The sequence below is a fragment of the Carassius gibelio genome, chromosome A6 (genome assembly GCF_023724105.1).
Source record: "Carassius gibelio isolate Cgi1373 ecotype wild population from Czech Republic chromosome A6, carGib1.2-hapl.c, whole genome shotgun sequence".
Classification (NCBI taxonomy): Eukaryota; Metazoa; Chordata; class Actinopteri; order Cypriniformes; family Cyprinidae; genus Carassius; species Carassius gibelio.
This window is the reverse complement of record NC_068376.1, coordinates 3,697,435-3,719,643: the sequence shown is the minus strand read 5'-3', so window position 1 is coordinate 3,719,643 and position 22,209 is coordinate 3,697,435.

The following is a 22,209-nucleotide window of genomic DNA, read 5'->3' as shown; positions in this document are numbered from 1 at the left end:
TTCAGAAGATGTTCACATTAGAATGAAACTGATGTAAAGTGTGTTGTGTGGAAGTGTTGTGCTCGTACAGGAAGTGAGCGCAGACCGGAGCTAATTACAGCAGAAACACACCTCACCTCCACATGTCAAACACTCGCAGAGACTGCTGAACAGAGACTCGGGATCAGCTGTGTGTGTGTGTGTGTGTGTTTGTTTTTGTGTAAAGTGTGTTCATCCCATAGGTGTAATGGTTTTTATACTGTACAAACTGTATATTCTATCACCCTTCACCAACCCTACACCTAACCCTAACCCTCACAGGAAACTTTCTGCATTTTTACTTTCTCAAAAAAACTCATTCTGTATGATTTATAAGTGTTTTGAAAAATGGGGACATGGGTTATGTCCTCATAAGACACCCTCTCCTTGTAATACCTGTGTCATACCCATGTCATTATATAGAGCTGTGTCCTGATATTACACACACACACACACACACAATCGCACACACTGTAGAGTGTGTTGATCTATACGGAGAGTCTGTTTTATGAATAACCCAGAGAAGTTATTAAATATTTACAGCTCCGGCGATCCCTTCCTGTGTCATGCTTTAATAGAACTGAAAGAATGTGACAGATATCCAGTGATCTGAGCCTCACATGAGTGTGTGTGTGTGTGTGTGTGTGTGTGATCTGCAGGCCTGTATATCTCTAAACAATAAGCAATAAATATTGATAGCGTCAGATGTGCGGCGTCAGTCTGTGTGCGGCCGAATACACATCTGACTTTTATGTGACAGAAACAAATAATCAGGAAATCTCTGAAACAACAACAAATATTTGCTCATGCAGATGAGATCTGAAAGAGCGCTGAAGTTTGTTTTTACACAGCTCACCTTCAGTCTCGAAGAGAGAAGAAGCTCAGACGCAGGTGTTTCTGCTGAAGACAGTCATAGTTTAGTATCATTGAGATTAGTTTGTATTTTGACATTTTCTGTTTTAGTTAAAGTTTTAGTGTGTGTGTCTGGGTGTGTGTATATATATGTATTGTTAAAGTAAAATTGTTATATAAGAAAATACTCTTTCAGGACTTTAAATATCTCACATTTACTAACCAATTTTGCACAATTACACTATTTTATTTTATTTTATTTTATTTTATTTTATTTTATTTTATTTTATTTTATTTTATTTTATTTTATTTTATTTTATTTTTGTGTATGCAATATTCTTAGACTCTGTTCCAAATCTTAGAGAACACCCTTGCCGTCTAGACAGCTGACTTCTAAGACATGATCTTAACATATAAAAGAACCTCTGGAAACTCTAAACTGCTTCTTTAACATCAGCATGTCACTGGCTGTTGAATGAGACTCGTCTCTCAGTCACACACATCAGATCTGGATCTGTCTCTCTCTCATTCTGATGAACAGGTTGAATAGATGAAAACCTCTCGAGGCCAATTTACTCTTTGCTCTGGAAGGTAAGACATGCACTCGAGAGAGTCTTTCTGAATCTGACATCTGTGGAAACATTCTAGCACTGATTCTGGATCAGCGGGAGGCTGCGCTCTTGCTGCGATCAACACTTCTAATAGATCAGCAGGAAAACTGAAAAAGAATGAATATAAAACAATATATATATATATATATATATATATATATATATATATATATATATATATATATATATATATATATATATATATATATTTTTTTTTTTTTTTTTTTTTTTTTTTTTTTTTTAAGAATAAGAGATATAAGAGATGTGTATTTTTTACTTGTGTTATTCCCAGACCTAGACTTCCAATGATGAACTAATAGATTCCATCATGACTATATAAATTATTATGTTTTTTTCATATGATATTTAAGGCCAAAAATTAAACAAACATGATTTATTAATTTATTGTGTTGTATTTGTTTGTTTGATTATTAATAAGTTAGTAGTAGTGATTAAGAATTATTAAGGTGTATTTAGGCCTGTGACAAGCTTTTGGGTTATACAGTAAGACAAATGATGAATGGTGAAAACTAAGAAAAATGCTACATAATATTTGAACATAATGGTTTTGTTGTGCATCATTTGTAATCAAGCTGTAATTAAGTGAACATATGCAAAAACTGAAAATAGTACTTGTGTGCATTTAGGAAACATAAAATGCTGAATGAGAAATTCTATTTCATATGTGAGACTGATGATTTTCAGAAAAAAAGAAGATTATTTATATTTTTTTCTGTGATGCAAACACACTGTTGTGCAACGTAGTGTATAAACCACATGCAATAAAAAATAAAATGAGTAGTGGCTGTTGAATACATAGGCAGACAGAAAAAAAAAAAAAAGATTATTTGAAGAGTACAGTAACGGAGAAACATCATAAGATCAGGATGAAAATGCAACATGGTCTACAGAAGGAACAGAATCCAAACAGTGAATCCAAAAATCAAAACTCAGCAGCCCTCCGCCTAAACGCAGCTCTGTCATAAAAGGCTTTTCATCGATGAATGGGCAGCAGAAAGGTCAATAGTTAATTAAATAATCTATCACCTCCGGACTGAGCCGGGCCTGCTGCCGTTCTCAATCAATGACTGCAGCATTAAAAGGTCAGAATCAGCTTCATTATAAACCACCTGCTTAACGTCTGCGGCCACGATGAAGAGAACCAACCGCTCTGATTGAGGTCGAATAACTCACCGCTGTACGTTAAGTGTGTTTGCGCTGTATTATGTGTCCACTGAATCAGTTACAAAAGAGACTGCGGCTGTTTTATGAACAAACGTTTCCATCCGGAGCTCAGATGGATTACAGGTTCAACACAATGCTTATGCAAATGGAATTCACAATAATCACTGCACTTTTCAATATTTATGATGTTTCCTTACATTAGCCACGAGGTAAATACATTTAGTCCTTTTGTTCTCCTTTAATTATAAACAAAGGCCTCTGACATTAGTTTCAGAAATTACAGCTGGAGTTATCGGATTTCATCACGGCGATTACTAATTTGGCCGGGCAGAAAATGGAATTTTGGAAAGGATTTATATGCAAATGTACAAATGCTGGAGACAGGTTTATTTATTTGCATTTTGCACAGGGACAGGTTTGTGATTTTATGTCAGAACTGGACAATATTGCAATGTACATTAGTAATATAATTATTTTCATCTGCTCATATTTCCCTGAATGTTCATTATTATTGCTGGTGAGAAAATACGGCACATCTGCTGTGTGTGTGTGTTTGAATCATTTTAGGAAACAAAAATCTGTCATCGTTTACTAACTCTCACATTTCACCAAAAATTATTGTCTTAATGCTGATGTTACAGTTGGGTGTTTGCTTGCCTAGAAACAAAGCGCTCGAGGAGGGTCTTGATCAAATGAGGAGTTTACTGAACATCGAAGGAGATAACAGACAATATACAACACATTAACATCATTAGGTTAGGTTAACTTACAATAGGTTTGCTTAATCATGGACAATGAAGAACTGAACAGACAGTGTATTTGAGAACACAGGAAGTAATCAGGGAACTGGAGACAGGTGGGGATCAATCAATTAACAATACAAGAACAGGAAGAAGACCAAATAAGGAAACAAAGTTCATTAACATAACAGTTCGCCCCCTCCCAGAATGGTGCTTCCTCGCACCGCAAGAGTAATACCAGCGGAGGGAGGGTGGGGGTCCTGGAGGCAGGCGTGGGGCAGGCAAGGAGCTAGGAACCAGGGTGTAGTGGATGGAGGGAGGAGCCCAGAGCAGGAGGAGCCAGATGGTCCTCCAGAGACCAGCCAGGAAGGAGATCCACAGTGGAGTCGACGGCGGGAGGAGACATGGTGGAGAAGGGGCCGACGACACCAGGGGGCCAACAGATGGAGAGTGCAACGGTGGGTGAGGAGCCCAAGATGGAGCAGCGCAGCCACAGAGCCAGGGTAAAGCCGAGGATCCGGAGGGTCTAGGTGTAGAGTCTCAGGCGACCGAGGCAGGGCCCTGGAAGACCGCTGCAGAGCCAGAGTGACTGAGGATGGAGGTGGAACCGGAGGGAAGGAGGAGCCTGACAGAGCTAAATACAGGATATTTAGGGCTGGACAGAGCCAGCAGAGAGATAGGAAATGCAGAGCTGGATTGAACCAGCGGAAGTGGAGCAGGGGACCTGGCAGGTCTAGGAGGAGGTGGGAGAGGGAGTCTGGGAGGGAAAACAGGAGATTCTGGGCTGGACAGAACCAGCGGAAAATCAGGAAAATCGGGGCGGGGCGGAACCAGCGGAGACACTGGAAATTCAGGGCTGGGCAGAACCAGCGGAAATGGAGCAGAGGAACTGACTGGAGGAGGTGGGAGTGTGAGACTGAGAGTATACAGGGGGATCAGGGCTGGACGGAACCAATGGAGAAACAGAGGATTCAGGAATTACCTCTATAGACCAGTCAATAAGGTCCATAAATTGCTCCATACAACTATCTGAAACCGAATACAGCTCACCCTCAGTCGCAGAAGTGTGGGCAGAGCATTCCTCCACACCCTCGATCTCCAGTAAAACTCCCACGACGCATGGTGTTGCCGGCCCACACACCTGGTCAGTCGATGAAAGGCTCTGGCTCTGCTTCTTTGGTGGGCTCTGGCTCCGTGCAGCCTGATGGTGGCTGGCTGGTCCCTGGGATGGGGAGTTGGGCTGGAGATATCCTCTTCGGTGGTGCAGATGGTCCATGAAGATCCATTTTTCTCCAGCACCCACTCCACGAAAGCGGCAAAATCCTCTCGGGGACCGTTCACTAGTAGTTACACCGCTCGCTCAGGCCGGTGTAGTAGAAATTTGAGGGCGAGCGATCGGGGAAGTGGGTAAGGCACGCCAGATCGAGAAAGTCCCTGGTATGGTCCCCCAGCGAACGGTCCAGTTGCTCCAGGCATAGGAGTTGGACTGCTGGAAAACAAAAACCAAAAAGAAAGAAAAACGACGCTAACTAAACTGTTTTGGTCCGTGATTCTGTTACAGTTGGGTGTTTGCTTGCCTAGAAATAATGCGCTCGAGGAGGGTCTTGATCAAATGAGGAGTTTACTGAACATCAACACAATAACGTCATTAGGTTAGGTTAACTTACAATAGGTTAGGAGGTAATCAGGGAACTGGAAACAGGTGGGGATCAATCAATTAACAAAACATGAACAGGAAGAAGACCAAATAAGGAAACAAAGTTTATTAACATAACAGCTGATCTTTTACACAGTGTGAGAGTGGGAGGAGACAAACGCTGTCAAGCTCTCAACAGCAAAATATATTATAAATATAGTCCATCTCATCTGTCTGCAATATTCTTATGAAGTCATATTATACAGTAGCTTTTTGTGTTATTTATATAACATTAATTTCATACAATTTATATTATTTAATGATCATCTTCGGATAGGTCTTAAATGGCATTTGTGTGCATTTCAGCGTGCAGTGATGTGTTCAGTGATGAGACATGCGAGAACCAATGCCGCTTGGCATCCATGACGTCAAAACTGACACAACACTTCTTCACACAGAGCTCCATATGAACTAAGAAGACTTGGAATATAGTGCATGAGTCCATGATATGATGCATTTATGGTTTTTGGAGCCTCATCACTATCTGGAAAACACTATAAGAAAAACAGTAGCATTAACTTTCTGTTAAACAATCAAGTTGCTAAGAAATAAAGTCAGACATTAAGTTTGAATTAAAATTATGTCAGATTAAGTTTAATGTGTTTTAGTGTTATTTTAGTATTATTTATACTGTTTACTGTTATAGTATACGTTATAAATTGTTTTATTTTTATATAAATATATTTTTTTATTTCAGTTTATGTTCAGTTTTTAGTAATTCTGTTATGTTTTGTAATTTGTATAATTGTATTATTAGTTTTTAATAAATATATTTATATCATTATATAAGTATTTATATTTATCTGTAGTTTTAGCTTTAATATTTGTATTACTTTAACATAAACCTATTTTATTCTAGTTGCAGGGTTATTAAAGTGAACTAAACCTAATAATAATAGTAGTAATAATAATAATAATGATAATAATAATAATAATAATAATAATAATAATAATAATAATAATAATAATAATAATAATAATAATAATATAAATGTTCAGCTAGTTTCTAAAGCAACATTTATGTTTTTTATTTGGTTTCATGTTGTAATTTGATAAAATAACTTAAACTAAAAGTAAAATAAAAAAAAAAAAATGCAAAAACACACGACAAAAGTATTCAAACTAAAACTGAAAGGAGAAAATATAAAATCTAAATCTAATTCAAAATATAATTAAAAGCTATCTCAGTGATACTAAAATAACACTGGTTGGCTGCTAAGTCAACATTTAACATTTCTATTTAGGTTTTTAAAGTTTCTTCCAATATTTATATTTTATTTCAACTTTATTTCAATTTACAAACATGATTTGGAATAGTTTTAGTTAATAATAATAACACTTGTGTATGTTTGATTGGGCTGCTGTTGGGTTTTGACAGAGACTCAGGAGGAGATTAACTCTCGAGCCCAGAAACATCTCATCCGACCCGGTCTGTGTGAGTGGAGACGTTCTGGACGTGTTGAGAAACATGCTGAGATTTTGTTTGCCTCTTTATGTTTTTACACAAATTTATTCAATCAGTCTTTTGTTTCGAGTGACCCTGGGAATCGCTGTGGCTTTCCTGACAAGCGCTGGAAGAATTCCCTGAACAAACTCACCAGACAATTGCTTCCACATCAATAAAAATCAGAGTGACTCAGACAGTGAAAGAAGTGAGTTCTGTTCCAGTGACTGTAAATTGGAGACATGTTTTCAGGCCGGAAGTCTGAACAATAGAAATGAACTGAACCCGACTGTTGTTTTTGAAGATGGCCGTCCGTTGAGTGATGCTCACTGGCACGCTACTGTCAACCGTCCCTTAGTCGCTGTCAAAAGTCCCTCTGCTCCTTCTCCTCTGCCAGCATCCGCAGACACATTTAGACATGCAGAGGGGGAGTCGGCATATTTGATTGGTCATGGCGATTGGACGGTCATTAGTGTAATGGTTTTGGCCTCTGAGCGTCTCCAAGTGTCTCTGTGAGGTGACAGCGCTGAAGTCACATTAGAGCTCGCCTCTCAAACGTCTCAGATTGATGCGCTCTGTCTTAGGCGTGTAGGACACTTTGACGAGATAAAAGTTTGTCCCCTCGGAGGCCGTGTGGGTGTTCGGTGCTGTAGCACGCCTGTCAATCTGTTGGCATTAGGGCAAAACCCGAGCAGCCCGCTTCACAACACTTAGAAAAGTCTAATCGCAGTAACAGGATAAAACAACACACGGATTTCACTCTCTGGTCTCCAGCATCTCCATTTTTTTAGGGATTATGAAAAGGCTGCCTAAAAATAATAAAAAAAAATCTTGATTTGTTCTCTAAACAGTCAACATATTCCGGTTAAAACAGCAGAAGTGAGAGTCAGCGCAGTGATTAACTGTGTGCCTGTGATTTGTTACTTTAGCCAGTTAGTGTCATTTACATATAAAAACAGGCACATTTCCATTTATATTACAATTTTAAGACTCACCTTAAATCAACAGAAGCCATAAGCTCTCGAGCTCTAAAGCGTTGTGCAGCATGCATGACCAATTAGAAGGGTCACCCGGTCCAGTTTTTGGTATGAATGTGTTTAAGATATACGCTGTCTGACATGCTCATTGTCGTTGATTAGTGAAAAAGTGCATATGAGGATTTGAACAGCATTTTTTAAAATAGAGCAGACACCCTGGACAAGTTTCTGTGACTACACTATAAACCACTCCAAGACTCCACCCAATGACACACCCACATCCAAGCCACACCCACATGTCACAAATAGATACCACTCACACCAGACTCCACCCAATAACAAAACCACACCCTCAACACATACCCCACCCTACACCACACTGACATCTAAAATAACCACCCTAAGCCACACCCACATTCAACCCAACACCACGCCTCTAAATCATAGACTCCACCCACCGAAAAAACACACCCTCAACACAAACCCCACCCAATGCTACACCAACATCAAAAGAGTCGTATCCACACCCACACAACACACCTACTTAACATAGACACCACCCACAACAGACTCCCCCCACCGGCAAAACCACTGCCACATCACAGACTCCACCCAATGCCACACCCACAACAAATAACCACCTCTAAGCCCCGCCCACACCTTTCAACACACTCTACCAAGCACTATGCTCACAAAATAGACCCCACCCACACCAGACTTAACCTACCATCAAAACCACACCCACATTACTGGCTCCACCCAACACAGTGATTTTCTACTTCAGGTCCCCACACGAACATAAATATTTCCTCATCCCATCACAAAGATAATGACAGGAAAAACATGCTTAATATACTATAAATGATGAATTTCCTTCCATAAAGTCAATGACAAACATGTTTTCCCTCTTTTTTTGTCGCCTTGTCTTGGTCGCCTACCTTTCAAGGCCCTTGGGTTTAGAGAGCACAGACGAGCATAAATTGAAGGATATGGGAGGTGACAGTAGGTGAAAATCTCTCCTCTGAGGTCAGGTCGGCTGGACACAGCGCAGGTGCTTTAATAAAAGGGGATAGCATTTCCATTTGCTCAGGACATTGTTAATGTTCACCTCTTACACACAGGCACCGTGAATGAGTCAAGAGCCGCAGAATGCACTTTATAGACACAAATAAGAGTAAATTGTGAAATGTCACCTTTAAGCCTGCTCATTTTTATTACTGTTACAGGAAATGCCTGAGAATACAGCCTCCAGAGGACTCTGGGCTCCTGTTCATGACAGAATCTGTCTTTATCGCTTTCCCTGAGTGAGAGAGAAAGAGAGAGATTGATAGCAGATGGTTGTCTCTAAAATAAACCTATCCATTACCGGCATATAAGTTTACTGCTGTCTACATGCTCACCGTAACATCTCTATACACACACACACACACACACACACACAGAGAGAGAGAGAGAGAGAGAGAGTAAGAATGATCTCTGCAGCCCCTCAGAGCACCAGCAGAGGTGTAAGACTCTTTATTTGGAGGTTTTCCTCTCTGCTCTGGGATTCATATCAAAAGAAATCAAATTGTCCTGGATGTTTAGAAATAAAACAGTTCATTGTTCCATGAAAACATATCGCAACATTAATTTACAAATCAAAATAATGCATTAAATTGCATTATTTTTGATGCATATAGTGTGATCATTAAAAAGGTGGAAATGGGCATGAAAATATTAATTTTGAATGTTTTGGCACAAAAACAAAACAAAACACCCAAGCCACACCCAGATCACAGACTCCACCAACCACTAAACGCCAACCATCCAATCAACAACCTGATCCCACACCACAAACTCCCTCCATCATCAAACCACACCCATATCACAGACTCCACCCACCAACAAAACCACACTGAAACCACATCTACATCACAGACTCCGCCCACAATCAGATAATGCCCACACCACTGACTTCACTCATCATCAAACCACACCCATATCACAAACTCCTCCCATTATCAAACCACACCCATAGCACAAACTCCTCCCATCATCAAACCACACCCATATCACAGACTCCACCCACCAACATAGCATTATGCTTTACTAGCTGATAAAACAAAAACATAAAAATGGTTGAAAAAAGAAATCAGGATGGTTAGTAAAGACACACACACACACACACACACACATATATATTTAATGTGTCAACATTAAAAATGGAGCATAGCAGAATAAAGAATTAAATAACATAAAATGGTCTTATATGATTCCTTTCAGACAGAAAGCCCTCTATCCAGGTAACCCAGCATCTGTCCTCCCTTGAGGCATTCACTTAACCCTGGTTTCTAAATTAGGCTGATTGTCAATCTTAAGAAACAGAGCACAGAATAATGCCATAACCTGCCCGCAGTCATCCTCCTGTGAGCGCTGGCCTGCGTTAAACCCACCGCCGCAATTTGCCCTGAATCACAGAGTCAGTTTAACACAACACAGAACGCAAACATTCATATATTCAAATTAGATTTGAAACACTTCACTGATTCTGGGGAAGTCAGGAGTCTGTTTACCACCTCTGTTGCCGGTGCAAATTAACTTGGCCCTGTGTTTTCGACTCTTCGTTAATTGTGAGAAATAATATTAGACATTTTTCGTGGCCGGCGTTGGTGTATTGTATTCTAATAAGTAAAGAGGAACTTGCAGAGAAACAGCTTATTAAGAACAGAGCTGCTAGTTCAGGACAGACACTGATTAAAGGTAATACAGCTAATCCTGAATATATTACATATTTGCATTTAAAATGCTATACATCATTTAAATACTAATTGAAATATGGAAATTATGTATATAACTGCAATGATGGAACGTTTAAAATGATAATTAATCCAACACAGGTACATGTCATTTTTAAATATTAATAAACCTGTCATCCGAAATGCACGGTTATGAAATCAGATGAGATTCATAAAGCCGGGACAGATATAAAGGATCTGATTGCTTTCCAGTAGCCGACCTGCAGGTGATGTTGTGCTAATAAGATTAGAAAAAAAAAAAATATCCAAGTAAACCTCATGGATTCTACAATGTAGACAATTAGCAGAAATATAAATACAGTATACAATATCAATAATCTGACAGTTTACCTTAGACTCTTCATGCATTCTGCTTGTTTATGTGTTGTAGTTTCATCAGTGTTGGGTGGAGAGGCTGAATGTATTGATGGAGTGGAATATGGAGTCACACACCTATGACAAACGTGTTTGCAGCGTGTGGCTAATTTGTTTTCCGGATCCCTTCAGGGAGACTCCACAAGCCTCTGAACCCTCAATCCCGAGCATTCGGAGCGAGATCCGGCCGTTAATGCGTCTCTCTGGGGCCTGAACAGGTTTCATTAAACATCACAGGTCACAGTCGATACAGCGATGCAAAAATACCATTGAGTTTATTGAGCTGCATTATTGGCCTTCTGCTGTTCGGCTCTTAACAGCAATATCTACAGCAGAATGATAACTGTAGTATAGTTACTAGATTTGTGGGATAAGCTTGTGAGGTTTATTAGATAACCCATCATGGGTCAGAAACACAAAGGCCTGATTAACACTCACACCACTGGTTCATCCAGTCAGTGCGGGTGCGTTCACATTAATGAGATCATTTTGTTCAGCTCATTTACAATTCTCCTGAGCATCAAAATAAAACACGCAAAATGCCTGAAAATACAATTAGTGTGCATGCTGACCCAGAGCCGCGAGGAGAGCGAGAGAGATTTGAGGCCTGCAGCGTTTGACCTGCTCAGAGATCATGCATCTCTTACAGAGCTCTTCTGATTCTCTCCGACGGAAACGATGCATGTTTAACAATCACTAGCACCTCATCACCAACGACTGTCTGAATAAATGTTCAGATGGGATACAAACCAACTGATGCATGTGTATGCGCTTGCTTAGATGCAAAGAAAATTGACATGATCTGTGCTGCATGCTCTTCTTAAATACATGAGTCTGTGTTTTCCTGCATTAAACATTTCCTTCAATCGAAACATGCGAGAGCCCTTCTTCCTCCCTAAAGCTGCTCATATGAGACAAATCCCTGGCACTCTTTTGTTGGTGTATTTTTGAGCAGCAGGTTTAAAAAGGAAAAAAAGAGAAAAAAAAAATCCAGGAAAGCAAAGTGAAGTGCACTATTTCCAGCCGAACACAGAGTCTCGGGAGAGACGCGAGTCCATTTACATGCAGGTTTACAGAGAAACAGAGGATTCGTCCAGCGGCCGAACACACACACAGCATTAGAACCTCTGCCAACCTGCTTCTAGGTAAGAGAGAGAAAGAGGAGGATAAAAACCAGCAGATAAATAAAACCAAATAATAAATAAATACAGATATAGCCAGAGCCAAAGGGCAGCGTGGAGTCCGTGTCTTCGACAGTTGTTTCCTGCAGGTCTGTCGGGGAGCTTTGTGTTTCTGTGCTTTCTCCGAGTGAGTCATGATTTGACCGAACAGAAGCTCATGCTGGAATAACAGCATCGCCACATCGCTCCGCTAAAGCCTTTAATCCGGTCGCCCTGAGGGGACGTCAAGATGCTTAATAACTTAATGTGTTTAAACAAAAAGTGCTTTTAATTCTAACAGACCTCACCTGGACTTAAACTACAGGACCTGATGGAAGACATGCCAGCAGATTGAGACCCTTCATGAAAGAATTTGATATTTGAAGAACTTTGCAACATTATTGCTGGTATCACTGTGAAGCTGCTTTGATACGATCTGTGGGTATAAAGCACTATAAACAAATTTGACCATCCATATCTAGAAAATCAAAACATTTAAAAAAGAATAGGCTAAAAATAAATAAAGTCATCATGAAGTTGCATTTGAGTTCAATGACACTAACAAGCAAAACAGGGGATATACTGTATACATTATATGCATACCAGCACATAATGCATAATAGTTTTCTGATAAAATCTGAATACAAAAGTAATTCTGAATTCAGCCAGAATAATCGTAGCAATATAATGCAGGACTTGATTTTATTAGGATTTTAGATTTTGTACATTTGATTGAATTGCATTTGATTGAATAGTGTAATGTTGACTGATATTATTGTTTAATATAATTTTTTACCCAACCACACAAGATAAATAATAAAAAAAACAAATATTATGTGGACTGTGATTAAACAAAGAAACAAAAAAAAAAAACATAACTAAAATAAATTCTTACTATCTTTCTCAATGCTTTATTTTTTTATTTTTTTACAACACTTTTGTTTTTTGTGTATGTGTACACAATACACACAATTATTATTATTATTATTTTTTTTTTTATTTAAGGGTGTGGACACATAAATATTTACGTAAAACATAAAAATTGAGGAACAAAAATTGTAAAATGTATGAGGACTGTCGAGAGACTGTGATTAGGATAACAAATCCCAAACCCAGACATTATGCTCGCCCCATCTGAAGGTGAAGAATTGAGGCAGACAGCAGGTGAAGCACGCAAAAAGCACACCATATTATGATCTGTGATGAATTGAACACACACACACACACACTGAGCCGAAGTGTGTGTGTGTGTGTGTGTGTGTGTGTGTGTGCTGAACCCGGTCGTGTCTCTCTGGGCTCTGGGTTCTGCTCAGGTTGAGAAGTGAGTCTTTAAGTGTGCATTTAACCTGCAAGACGTTCAACAACACCCTGAACCCCGGAGACCAACGCACCATTACCTTCCAGAGAGCGTGAGTGTGTTTTTGGAGGATATTCAGGACTGTTCAGGCCTGAGTGTGTGTGTGTGTGTGTGAAGTGACCAGGCCGTGACGTGCCCCTGCTGGAGTCAGTCGGAGGTGAAGCAAGTGGAGATCTTCACAGCATCTTCTCCAGGGATCCGCAGCCACGCACACCTCACTTCTGCTTTTACAACAGCTTTTAGATATTTTGGGAGCGGGGTTTGAGCTCCGCAGAGAGATGCAGAGGTGAGAGGATCTGAAGGTCTTTCTTTTCCCACCTCTCCTGCTCTCCTCCTTTACCTTTCAGCTGACAGACGAAGTCCACGATCCACATCAACCAGACTCAACCAGACGCATTCACAGGTATTATTTACACTGGGTATCAAACAACCACTCAAATATAAGTTCCATATATATGTGTGTGTGTGTAAATGTCAGTAAAATGTTGAATCTTTTGTAACATTATAAATGTCTTTACTGGCAATTTTGATCAATTCAACGCATCCTTTTGCATTTCTTTGAAAATGTAATAATCGTATTACTGACCCCAAGCTGTACATATATCCACCAATATACTGTATATTTTTGAGGATTGATTTGACTATTATTATGTTTAATATTATGACAGTTATATGGTATACTAGACCTGTTATTTTTGTTTTATATCACAGCTGATAAAGAGAGAGACGCTCGGAGCATGAGGGGCAGGAGAGAGTGAAGGATTATGGGTGATTGTACTGAACCCTCTACATACGTTCAGCTGCAGGGCAAACACACACACACTACAGCATGAGCGTTAATAACACACACATCCTGCTCCTCTCTGACCTCACAAGACAAACAGACTCCAAACCGCCTGATGAACGAGGCTGGAGCTGAGCCAACATGACCACACACACACACACACACAAACACACACACACACACACACACACACACACACACACACACACACACACACACACACACACACACACACACACACACACACACACACACACACAGCGTCTGATAAACTGATGAATGTTCATTAATGCAACAAAGGTTGGTTTGTTATTCCATGTGCTGCTATGGAAACAATCCCATCAGTTATTCCAAGGATACAAATGTATCATACAGTGAAGGGTCATGCGTTCAAAATTCTAAAATTGTATCTTTACTCACCTTCATGTCATTTCAAACCGGTTTAATTTTCTTTCTTTTTTTTTTTTTTTTTTTTTTATTGAAACAACAAATGAAATGTTTTGCAGAATGTCCAAGCTGCTCATTTCAAAAAAAAAAAAAAAAAAAAAAAGGCCATCATAATTCAAATAAACTGTTGACTATATGACACGTGTGCAGTACGTGTTTTTGTGTTTAACTGTTTATCCTAACATCGGCTTCCCACATAAAATCTAGTCAAGTGCATCAGTGCAATATGGTGACATCTGTCCTCGGCCCGGCCCGGCCCAGGGGCTCCGGCTGCTGGCATCAGACTGAACACAGACAAAAGAGACAGACCGTCTCAAATACTGATCTGTGCAAATCAGCAGCAGAGTTCCCTGCTCCAAAATAAACTGAAAGTATGAGCACATCATTTACATCAACCATCAAAGGCCTAATCTCACATATTTGAGAGTGAAATTATATTTCCTGTTTAAATAGGAAGTAGACAGCCATTAATCATGACATGATACGTACCAATCATTTGCTTGGGGAGGAGCATCTTAATTCTAGAGAGAATCTGATTGGATAAGAGTTTAAAAAGTAATTGAAGACAGTCAACGGTGAACAGACGACCGTTTATAGGTTTGTGGTTGGAAAGATTTTTTATATTTTTAAATGAAGTCTCTTTTGCTCACCAAGGATGCATTTATTTATTCAAAAATACAGTAAAAACAGTAATATTGTGAAATATTATTCTAATGTAAATCATCTGTTTTCTGTGTGAATCTGTGTTAAAGTGTAATGTATTTCTGTGATGCCCCGCTGTATTTTCAGCATCATTCCTGCAGTCTTCAGTGTCACATGATCTTCAGAAATCAGAATAATATGATGATTTACTGCTCAAGAAACATTTCTGATTATTATCAGTGTTGAACACAGTTGTGCTGCTCAATATTTTTTGTGGAAACATTTTATTTAGCAGGATTCACAGATGAATGGAAAGATAATCTTTCTGTAACATAAATGTCTCTCTCTCTCTCTCTCTCTCTCTCTCTCTCTCTCTCCCAATTTAAGGCATATTTATAAAAATAAATAAGTAAGAATCTCATTGAGCCAGAACTTTTGGACTTTTGTCTCTACACATAAATCCCTGAGCCCTGAGTGTTCAGAGGGCGGGACCTCTGGATGATTGACAGCCTGAAAAATGGTTTGTCAGGGAGCTGATCTGGTGTATTTATATCTGGCCAGACTTTCTGATCTGCCCATTGTTTTGAGTTTAAATGGAGATCAAAAGAGAAGAGTTTTCTCCTGAGAACAATTTAATATTCAAAACAAAACAATGCAAACTCATGCATTGCGAACAGCTTTTTTCATTAGTCCAAATCAATGTTTTCATATATTTCAGATGTTCCCCGCCTTAAACATCTTCTGAAAACAAAACACACTGTGATTGGTCACTTCACATGTCAGTCAGATGGACTCCTCCCTAGTGGGCGGTTCTTAGCATGAATAAACTGCAGTTTTCAGCAGAGGTCAGAAATCTTCTGTGTAGCACGGCAGACAGTCATTTTGAAGTTGTAAATTAAAAATAAAAAGAGTGAAATGAAATACACTTTTAAAAGAATTTGCAAATTGTATTCATAACTGGATGGCAAAGCTCAGTCTCTCGGGGGTCGGGTGATATTTTCACATTTCTAAGAGAAAACAGCTTGTTTCATCTGAACACATTCGTCAGCCTTCGCTTCGCCAGGCTTCATTTCCACCGCGGGAAATTCCCTCGAACTTGATGCCGTGGGTGATAATGAATGTCGTCCTTGCTTTTCTCATTAAACGCTTTACATACATGATGATAATCACATGTCTTAAATGCATGCAAATTCAAAGTGTTTCAAAAACAGGTAAATATGATGTTATTCAAATTTCATTCCACAGACTCACTCCTGAGAGATCCACACCTGACATGCTAATGTTTAGAAATGATTCATTAGGAAGGCGTATCATTTGTGCATGAAATTATCCAGGACTAATGAGCTACACTCAGGTTTCTTTCCTCTTTCCTTATCTGTGAGCGCTCTTTTACTGAAAATACACCGTAGCTGACACCGCTTTATTATTATTCCATTTATTATCGAGTCCTCCTGCATTCACTGTTTTCTCTGTGTGAGTGAACATGTACTTCACTTCTCTGACAGACTGAATCTATAGAAAAGAAACGTGGAGAGGTTTCTGGAGCTGTATAAATGACCACTGTGTGAAGATGATCTGCATTGAGTGTCACTCATTATGTCAGCCGTCACAGGTAACGAGAGCAGACTGTCACACTGACATCTCACTTGGGAAAGCCGTGGCCGTTCCTGACAGGAGCGCTGGAGTCTGTGGTCAGACGCTGAAGAGCTGGAGCTCTCTGTGCTCACCAGACGGACCTCAGGGAGATTTAACTAGGGTTTGACTTCCCACCGCTGTTAGATTAGAAGAGACGTGCTCCAGATGTGAGAATGAGATGATGGGATCCTCCTCACAAGGTGTGTTACTCTCAGTGGTCTTCATTGTCATTGTCAGTAAATAACTCAAATAAGCATCATCTCAGGTGATGCGATCACAAGTGTTGAAAAAGGTTGTGCACGTATTAAGCACTTTTTAAAATATTTAAGTTGACAGCATCACATTTTCAGTGTTATTTTAGCATTATGTATATACAAGTATAATTAGGGCTCAAGCCCGAAGGGGCGAAGAGCCCTATTGTTCCCCTAAGGATTATTCTTTTTCTTATTATTAGGGCCCGAGCACCGATGGTGTGAGGACCCTCTTGGAATTGCTCCGTTTATTAGGGCTCAAGCCTGGAGGGCGAGAGCCCTATTGTTTTCCTTAGGATTATTTGTTATTATTATTATTATTATTATTATTATTATTATTATTTATTATTATTATTTTTCTTCAAGGTTTCGGGGGCTTTTGGGGCCCTTAACATGCTTAAAAAGTCTTGAAAATTGGCACACACATTGGAACCTGCGGCCATTAGGGCCGGGCAGAGACTGATACACGGGCGTGGCACAGGGGCTCTACAGCGCCCCCTGGAATATGGAGGGCCATATATCATACATACTTGCACATAGACATACGAAACTCGGTACACATATAGAACTCATCAATACAAACAACTTTCGTATTGCATATCATAGGCTCCGCCCAACAGGAAGTTGGCTATTTGGGGTTTATTATTCATATTTGTCGTCAAAGTTGTGGGGGCTTTTGGGGTCCTTAACATACTCAAAAACTCTTGAAAATTTGCGCACACTTTGGAATCTGTGGCCTGAAGGAGCCTGCAGAGGCTGAAACCTGGGCGTGGCACAGGGGCTCTACGGCGCCCCCTTGATCACAGTTATAAATGTTGATGTATAGCTCACACATACTTGCACGTATTAATATGAAACTCAGTACACATATAGATCTCATCGTGCCGAACAACTTTCGTATTGCATATCATAGGCTCCGCCCAACAGGAAGTCAGCTATTTAGAGTTATGTAAAAAGTGCATGCTCTGGAATTTGAAATACTTGTCATAGGTTTTTTACTCGATTGCCGCCAAACTCGGTCAACATGATCTCAAGACATTGGGGATGAAAAATTGCCAGGGGATTTTTGATATCTCAAACGGTTTGCTCGTGGTGAGGCTTTGAAATTATGGCGAGAAATGAGAAACAGGAAGTGTCTAATACCATCCACATACATTTCCTAATTTTAATCAAACTTCATCAGATTATTCATTGTATGATGTCGATCGCATATATGTGACTATTAGGAGTCAAAGTTATAGCGCCACCAAGTGGCAGCAGGAAGTGTGTCATTTTCAAAATGCTTTGAATTCAGCATCTTATTTTTACTCGATTTGCTTCAAACTTCATCAGAATAATGTTAAAACACAGCCGATATAAATCTGCTGGGGGGATATTGATATCTAAAAATATTGTTGCCGTGGCAACATGTCAAACTGGAATACTTCTCAGGTGATTTTGAGGCATATAACATGCTTAGAATTTCATCAAACTCAGAACACATATCAGTATTAGTGACAGCTAGACACTGGCAAAATTTCATAAGAGGGCGTGGAAGAGGCACTCTATAGCGCCACCTTTTGTCAAAAGTGGGGGGGTTAGTTTTAGCTACAGACACCAAACTCAGTACAAAAATTGTTCTTATCAAGACGGACAACTTTCTAATTCACAGTCATCAGCTACGACCAACAGGAAGTCGGCTATTTTGATTTGAATGTGGATTGTTTTTTACATTTAGCTGTGAATTAATGCATACTGCTCAGAGGAGAGTAACACTATACACACCAAACTTGGTGTACATGTTGAAAAAACATTGAGGAACTTAAATTGTGAATGGGTTTTGGATAGCTTGGATGGTTTTGTCGTGGGGATTTTTTAAAATGACAATAAAGATGGAATTATTAATTTTCCTGCATTTTTAAATTCCAAACACTTCAAAACCTTTTTTCATAAAGAAAAAAAGTTATTCTGAGTAAATATGCATAGTTTCATGACTTTACAACACTGTATGGATAACAGAAAATTAAAAAACTGTCAGACATCTCATATCACTCTGTCCCTCTATTTGAGTATATGTGCTTCAGACTTCCATTGTCTGAGAGAAATAGCGCCCCTACAGGTGCAGTTACCGGAATAAAAAAGGGAGGAGACTGTCTTTTGGTTTCGATTTTAAATCGGTTAAAATACAAATAAATACTTGGATTTAATTCACACTGACAAGCTAAACCAACATATATGATTATTATAAGGTAAGGGCTCATTAATAATTGATGTGTGGTCAGTGATACGTGAGAAACACGAGAGATGAATCACCGCTCTGAGCAGGAGCGTGTGGAATGATGAGCTCAGAAAAAAACGAGTTTATTCTTGTTTTATAGCTATTAAAAATAAAGTATTGCAGCGATATCACACAATTCACCAATTAGAGCACACCAAGAGCTAAATTAAGATGTTTTTGAACTGTTTGTGTGAAAATGAAATATTCGCGGCTGCCTATATGAAATCACTGCCTCCGATCAGCGTGCACAGTGTCACAAGTTCAAAACAAACGAATTTATTCTTGTTTAAGAGCTTTTCAAAATAAATTATTGCCATAAATGCACACAATACATCCATTATAACACAACACGAGCTAAATGCAGGTGTTTGTGACCCGTTTAAGTGCGCAAGACTATTTGAAAGCGCGACTGGCAGAATAACATATCTCTCGAGCTGCAGGATTCTGCCTTTCGTCGTAAGAACGAACACATCACGGACAAGATTATTTCAAAATACATAATAGCTTGGCTAATATAAACGAAAACAGCCACGTGAACATAAACTGTTGAGAAATAAATCTGAAGTGGATCTACTGGATTTTAATATTAAGTGACCGCATATACCAGCTGCTTCTGTCTTCAATTTTAATCTATATAAAAAATTAAACTCATTCATCTTGGCTGCTTTTTTAATGTGTGTACGTATTTATTTATTATTTTGCTCTAACAAGACTTAATCTATATTTAATTAAATCAATTACATTTGATTTTACATTTGATTTGTCCATTTCTGCATCTAAACGCCTAAAAACCTAAAACATGCTCTATTATACTATTGTTAGCAATTTCTTTATCGTCCAATTTATCTGGTGTAAACGCTTTTATTTTCATAATAAACTTGTTTGTTAGATTATACACAGTTATAGTGGTCTATAATAAATATTGACAGGTTTTATTCAAGCTGTTTAGAATGATTGCCGTAGGCTAATTTTTTTAAATGTAAATCCAAAAATAAATGAATAAATAAATAAAAAATAAAAAAACATTGGAAAAGAATAACTGTTGTACTTTTTTATACATTTTGTATAATTTCATAGTTTATGCATTATAGTTATAAGAACAAATACATTTAGCCACTCACATAGAAATCTTAATGCCTTATCCTTTTCTGACAGTTTTAGGGATTTTTCAAAATCCTAAAAAACCTTATTTGTGCTGCAAATAATAATTTCAAACAAATTTGATACTGACCTCTGACATCCTGTGACATGATATTTATTTGATTTTACATAATCTCATGGATGTAACTGTAAATCAGTTCAGCTCACAGATGAAGACTAAGCTCTAATGCAAGCAGAACTTTCACAAATGCTTGTAGGTCAATAAAATCATTACAAAACACTTACAAATCATTTAAGGGGTTTTATAACACTGTAAAATAATGTCTAATTTGTAAAAATTAGCAAATGCATTGAAAACACTTTATAATAACTGCACTCATTAGTAAATAGTCAGTTCATGCTTTATAAAGCCTTGTCCCAATATTAATAGTCAGTAGTAAGCAGTTTATAAATACAGCTATAAATAGCTTGTTCTTGGTTTATAAGCACATTTATTAAAAAGGAGAGTAAAGGGTCAGTTATCTTCCTATGAAAAATAAAAAAATAAAAATAAACAAACAACACAGATTGATACAGAACTCAGAAATTTTATTGTGGATTTATGATAAACTCAGCCTGTAAATGAATTCATACTCCACCAAGAAGACACAAGTAGTTCACACCAAACTGTTTTAAAATGAAGCCATACACTGAAGATGTTAAATTTCGAATGGGTTTAGGATACCTTAAATGGTGTGGCCATAGCGATTTATTAAAGTAACATAAAACAATACAATAGTTATTTTACTATATCTTTAAAATTTTTCATTCCAACTCTTCATAATTTTTTATATATGTAGAAGTCATCATTTGAAGGAAGCACAGTAAGTTTCATAGCTTTATCATTTTCAAGAGCCAGCATAAAATTAAAACTATCATAACTTATAAATCAAGCTTGCAATTCTTAGTACCAATAATGGCCACCAGATGGAGCTATAGGATTACTTTTAAATAATTATTTTAGAAACAAGTATGATTTAAATCATTTATAGAAATCTTTCAAATAAAAATATGTATTTTATGTATTTTACTGATAAAATGACCCTCACTTAATTAGAATAACAAGCTGAAGTATTGTGAACTGTAAATTAAGAAATAATTCTTTACAGGCTTTATGGACAGATACGTTTTGAGTGACTCTTGAAGGTTTAGCACCACATCCTCTTTTACCACTGTTTAAAGAATTAATCTTACAGAACAGGTCGGATGAATTTTGAATGGCTTGAATGGTTTTGTCGTGGTGATTTTTTGAAATAACAGTAAAAAAGTAACCAGTAAATGTCTTTTATTTTTTAAGTGCAGCTTCTAAACACTTCAAAAAAATGTACACATAGAAGACAAGTCATTCTGAGGAAATATGCAAAGTTTCATGACTATACAACACTATATGGATGACAGAAAATTAAAAAACATACATCTGATGTCACTCTGTCCCTCTGTCACTGTGTGTGTGTGTTTGTGTGTGTTTTAAGTGAATTAGGTGTGAAACTATCAGTGAGCATTTAGTCTCCAAGCGCCAACATTTTACAGAACTGCCACTTTCCTGGAGTCTCAGAATTACAATGTGTCAGGTTCTGAGAGATCTAAGATTCCAAAAAAATATTTAATTAGAATACCATGAAGTATTGTGAAATACTATATATTAAGACTTTATATATAGGCTTTATGAACAGATTAGAGTGACTCGTGAAGGACCAGCACCACCTCCTCTTGTTTGATGGTTTGAGGAATATATCTTCCAGAATCCGGGATTAAGATTTAGGAGCTCATTTTTATTCCACCTCCTTTCCTGAAAGTCTGTCTTGCAGAATTGACTAAAAATTAATCTTCACATTAATTCCTAATTCTTTTGCAATTCTTTTGT